This window comes from Etheostoma spectabile, chromosome 15 (genome assembly GCF_008692095.1).
Source record: "Etheostoma spectabile isolate EspeVRDwgs_2016 chromosome 15, UIUC_Espe_1.0, whole genome shotgun sequence".
Lineage (NCBI taxonomy): Eukaryota > Metazoa > Chordata > Actinopteri > Perciformes > Percidae > Etheostoma > Etheostoma spectabile.
This window is the reverse complement of record NC_045747.1, coordinates 22,611,088-22,616,254: the sequence shown is the minus strand read 5'-3', so window position 1 is coordinate 22,616,254 and position 5,167 is coordinate 22,611,088. Positions and strand designations below refer to the sequence as shown.

The 5,167-nt window shown below is 40.9% G+C and overlaps 1 long non-coding RNA gene across 1 annotated transcript in view; it reads right to left on the bottom strand.

Annotated features, from left to right (window-relative positions):
- Positions 1-1,502: 1,502 nt before the first annotated feature.
- LOC116702315 (uncharacterized) overlaps positions 1,503-5,167 on the bottom strand; it is a 12,759-nt gene continuing 9,094 nt past the window's right edge. The window contains exon 3 of the long non-coding RNA XR_004335125.1: positions 1,503-1,514. This is a non-coding gene — a long non-coding RNA (uncharacterized LOC116702315). The remainder of the gene's footprint in view (positions 1,515-5,167) is intronic.

The following is a 5,167-nucleotide window of genomic DNA, read 5'->3' as shown; positions in this document are numbered from 1 at the left end:
AAATGTCTCAACAGAAAATCGAGCACTCATCAGACCAGGTAACATTTTTCAGTCTCAACTGTCCAGTTTTGGTGAGCTCTTGCAAATTGTAGCCTCTTTTCCTATTTGTCGGAGATGAGTGGTGGGGGGTTTCTGCTGTGGTAGCCATCCGCCTCAAGGTTGTGGCGTGTTGTGCTTCACAATGCTTTGCTCATACCTGGTTATAAAGTGGCAATTTCAGTCAAAGTTTTCTTCTATCAGCTTGAATCATCGGCCCCCTTCTCCTCTGACCTCTAGCAATCAAAAAGGCCAATTTTTGCCCACGGACTGCCGCAAAATTTTTACTGATTGTTTTTTCCCTTTTCACACCATTCTTTGTAAACCCTAGAAAACTGTTGTGCATTTAAATCCAGAGTAACTGAGACAGATGTGATGTGTGAAATACTCAGAGCAGCCCGTCTGGCTCACCAACAAACCATGCCACACTCAAAATTGTTTAATCACCTTTCTTTGCCATTTGACATTCAGTTTGGAGTTCAGGAGATTGTCTTGACAGGACCACAACCCCTAAATGCACTGAAGCAACTGCCATGTGATTGGTTGATATTAGATATTGCATTAATTGAGAATTGAAACAGGTGTTTACCTAATATCCTTTAGGTGAGTGTATATTGGTTTATGTATTAAGGCAAGAGAAAGGAGGGAAAGACCACAGTGAAGAGTCTTTGGGGAGTTGGGGAAAGAACCTCATTAACAAAGAGCTCAAACGAAATTCGATTCTACCCAGTAAGACAAAATTAGCACCTTTGAAATTCATGTAATGTTTTCTTACTCTCTTTATTAAACTCCTTTAGTTTAATATTAATTGAAGGCGACTTTTTCATTTTAAATTAACATTGTCATCAGAAAACGTTGCAAATACTAATCCACATACCCAGTCAATGTCTGGTTTTGGTAGACATGTGGGGATGGATCAGTGAGAACTAATGTTGCCAATTGAGGCTCTGGTGTTCATGGTGGTTGGCCTTCAGGCATGGAAGGCTCCCAATTGGCTTACTACAAAGTCTACAACTCTCTTCCCCAGAAACACAAAGGGTCCTTCTCAGTCATGCTTTGAGGAGTTGCATGCACGGGGCAGTCAGTGGTATGTGTATTAATGGATGGGTATGCCTCCAATGTCAGCATGTGTGCACCAACTCGGTGTGAGCTGAAGGAGACCCACGAGAGCGCTTCAAACTAGTATCCTCACATCGGGTACCTGGCAAGAAAGTATTTGTAATGATGGACTCTGACACATGTTCAAGTTGGCACGTAATAGTGTTGCAGGTAAATAATGATCATTTAGACCTATTTGTAATTATGCCTCTGTTGCTAAAAGTTATTTCTAAATATGTGTTTTTTGCACAGTTATGGTTTGGACGTGATGATCAATATTTTTCTTGTTTGTACTTCTTTGAGCAGTTGCTAGTCTTAATCTGCAAGCATCCAGTAAAATTGCAACGACCACCGGACAGATCAATTGGCTATACTGTCATCTCAATGATGTGCAAAAAAAGATGGACTGCTGCTGCCATACAATTACAGACAAAGATATGTCTACTTTGAGAACCACAAATAGGGTGTCCCTGGCTACACAGACCCTGAGTCGCTCCACACACCTAGGTGCCATGGCCTCTGCATAATGAGAGAGGCAATGGCAGAATTCATTGAGGTAATACAATTTGTGATTATAGAACCAGTACATGCTTTTTTTAATAAATGATACCTTTGAAATCCGGTATATAGTGATTTTAGATGCCTATATTTCTTTATAGATTACTGACAGGCTGTTTGATACAATGAAATGGACGCAATCCTCATGCCAAAGGATTCAAAGCTTCCTTGGGTGCTTTGAATTGGAAGAGAGGAAATCATTTTTGTCAAGAGCCAGGGACTACTTGCTCACTTTGTGACAAAAGATGGAACACCCCTTCACAATCTAAGAGGTCTATTAAAATAGTGCTTTTTAAGTTCATACCATGAGTTCAACACACTCTGTTTCCCCCTATGCACTGTTCCTAAGATGCTCCGTTGTTCTGTTTTGCATACGCGTTTCATGTCTAGGGTGACCAGATGTCCTCGTTTTCAGGGGACCGTCCTTGTTTTGGTGTCTGTCCCTGGCTAAAACTACCTTTGTCCCCGTTCTTTTTTTAAAGACAAATCAGGTTTTTCAATCGGATTGATGTCAAACTGGAAATGTCCCAGTTTTTCTCCTTTTTGGGGATTTATTCCCAGTTTGATCTTGGAAGTCTGGTGACTTTCCTATCATATCAGAATATTTTATTACTGTTAAGCCCATAATGATATAAAATACGCCTACCCAGTGTATCCTAGCTATATGACTTTGCAGCAAACAAATAGTGTGAATATCAGTTTGTTATTCAGTAGGTATGATTATAAATGCGCAGACATTCATTGCCCCTGCCAACGATTACACTGAGTGGAGCGGGTTGACTGGTCCATTGTGGCCCCAGTTTGTTGGCGTAAGTAAGTGACGAGACATCTGGCTGAAAAGAGGGACATTGGCAGACATTCCAGCGGCACCTGAGCAATCCCGGAAGTGGAATGTCGGTAATAGACTAACAGAAACAGTCAGTCACATGGAGGTCACAGTGCAGGCCGCTTAATGGGTGTAATGCTCTCTCTTTTAAGAGACCATTCCCAGAACAAGTTCAAATGTCAAAAATCCCTTGTTGTGGTCCTGCTGGCAGACTGGAGCCCAGGATGAAGGCTGGGGAATCTCTAAAGTGACTGAAGAATAAGGAAGAGATCATATCATATCACTCCGCATTCCTGGTTGTGCAGAATTTTGTTGTTATCTGTGGGGAGTGACAGGTCAGAAACCAGATGTCAATATACAAGGAAGGACAGGAACCATAGTCTAGAGGGGTGCCCAAATGCTTTCCCTTACGGGCCAAAATTAATCAGGGTGGGGGCCGCGGCTCAAAAATAAATTTTCAAGTTGTGGACCTTTAATTTGAAATGTTTTGCATATCATAAAATTTGAGTTGAGCACATATTAAGGAATAATAAAATGAATATTTATAAGGTCTAAACTATATTTGATACAAATAGTTTTGATTAATCATTACAATTCAGGACGGAACATGCCCCTATGACCTACGGTGAAACTCAAAAAATTAGCAATGGTGCCAACGTTCATTTATTTCAGTAATTCACTTAAAAGGTGAACTCTAATTATTTAGACTCTGACATGAAAAGTGGATATTTCACAAGCCTTTATTTGATATAATTTTGATGATTGTGGCGTACAGCTTATGAAAACCTAAATTCAAATCTCAGAAAATTAGACATATTACATGAAATCAATAAAAAAAGGATTTTAAATACGGAAATGTCCAGCCCTCTGAAAAGTATAATCATGCATATGTACTCATACTTTGTTTGGGCCCCTTTTGCTTGAATTACTGCCTCAATGCAGCGTGGCATGGATGCTATCAGCCTGTGGCACTGCTGAGGTTCTTATGGAAGACCGATGCTACAATGCGTCTTCCTCTTCTGCCATGTGTTCGGCCCTCACGGCTCTCATCTTTTCGCTTGGCAATGCCCCATAGATTCTCTATGTGGTTCAGGTCAGAGAGTTTGCGGGCCAATCAGCACATTAATCCCCTGTTCATTGAACCAGGTTTTGGTACTTTTGGCCGTGTGGGCAGGTGCCAGTCCTGCTGTAAAGGTGAAGTCAGCATCTCCATAAAGCTCGTCTGCTGAAGGAAGCATAAAGTACTCTAAAATGTCCTGGTAGACGGGCTGCGCTGACTCTGGACTTAATAAAGCTGTGGACCAACACCAGCAGATTACATGGCTCCCCACCAACACAGACTTTGGAAACTTCACACGTGACTTCAAGCATCTTGATTGTGTGCCCTCTCCATTCTTCCTCAGACTCTGGAACCTTGGTTTCCAATGAGGCAAAATTTGCTCTCATCAGAAAAGAGGACTTTGGACCACTTAGAAATAGACCAGTTTTTTTTTTTTCTTTAGCCCAGGTTATACACTTCTGACGTTTGTTGTTCAGGAGCGGCTTGACAAGAGAATACGACTTGAACTCTTGTCCAGGACCCGTCTGTGTGTGGTGGCTCTTGATGCAGTAACTCCCAGCCTCAGACCACTCCTTGTGAAGCTCCCCCACCATTTGAATGGCCTTTTCCTGAACATCCTCCCCGCTACGGTCATCCTGCTTGCTTGTGCAACCTTTTCTTCCACACTTTCCTTCCATTAACTTTCTATTAATGTGCATTGATACGGCACTTTGAGAACACCTAGCTCCTTTGCAATTACCTTTTGAGGCTTTCCTTCCTGTGGATGGTGTCAATGAGGTTTTTCTACCAACTGTCAGGTCAGCAGTCTCCCATGATTGTGAATTCTACTGAACCAGACTGAGAGACCAATTAAAGGCCCGGAACCCTTTACAGGTGTTTTGAATTAATTAGCTGATTAAAGTGTGATACTTGAGCCTACAATACTGAACTTTTGCACCATATGCTAATTTTCTGAGATTTTGAATTGGGGTTTTCATAAACTGTACGCCAAAATCCTCAAAAGTTATGTCAAATAAAGGCTTGAAATATCTCACTTGCATGTAGTGAGTCTATATAATATTTAGTTTCACCTTTTAAGTTGAATTACTAAATGGCTGAACTTTTTCACCATATGCTGATTTTTTGATTTCACCGTACATACACCATCGTACCCACACATCATTTTGTAAAACAAAACTTCAAACTTGTGTCCATTGTGCAAAATGCTCTGTAACCACATTAGATTCTCACCGAATAAAAAACACCAGCTGGCAGAACATTTCCTCCTGTTCCTTATTTTCCTCTCCCTCTTGTGAAAAGTATCTCATAAATCTTGATGCTGATCTATGCATTTTACAATTTGGAGATAGGGCAAATGTGGAGGAACTCAAACCAAAACTTTTAATAAACAGTCAGAAATATACGTCAGAAATTAATGTGATTTTTGCAGCTGATACTGCTGAACTATACGCCATTAGGCAAAACCTTCTATACAAGATGTATATCTGATAGAGCTGTAACTAAATTTAAGGATGTGATTTCATTAGCATTGAATTCATTACCAAGTCCCAAAGTAACGGAGGACTCCTATGCTATTAGTCCCTCCCAAA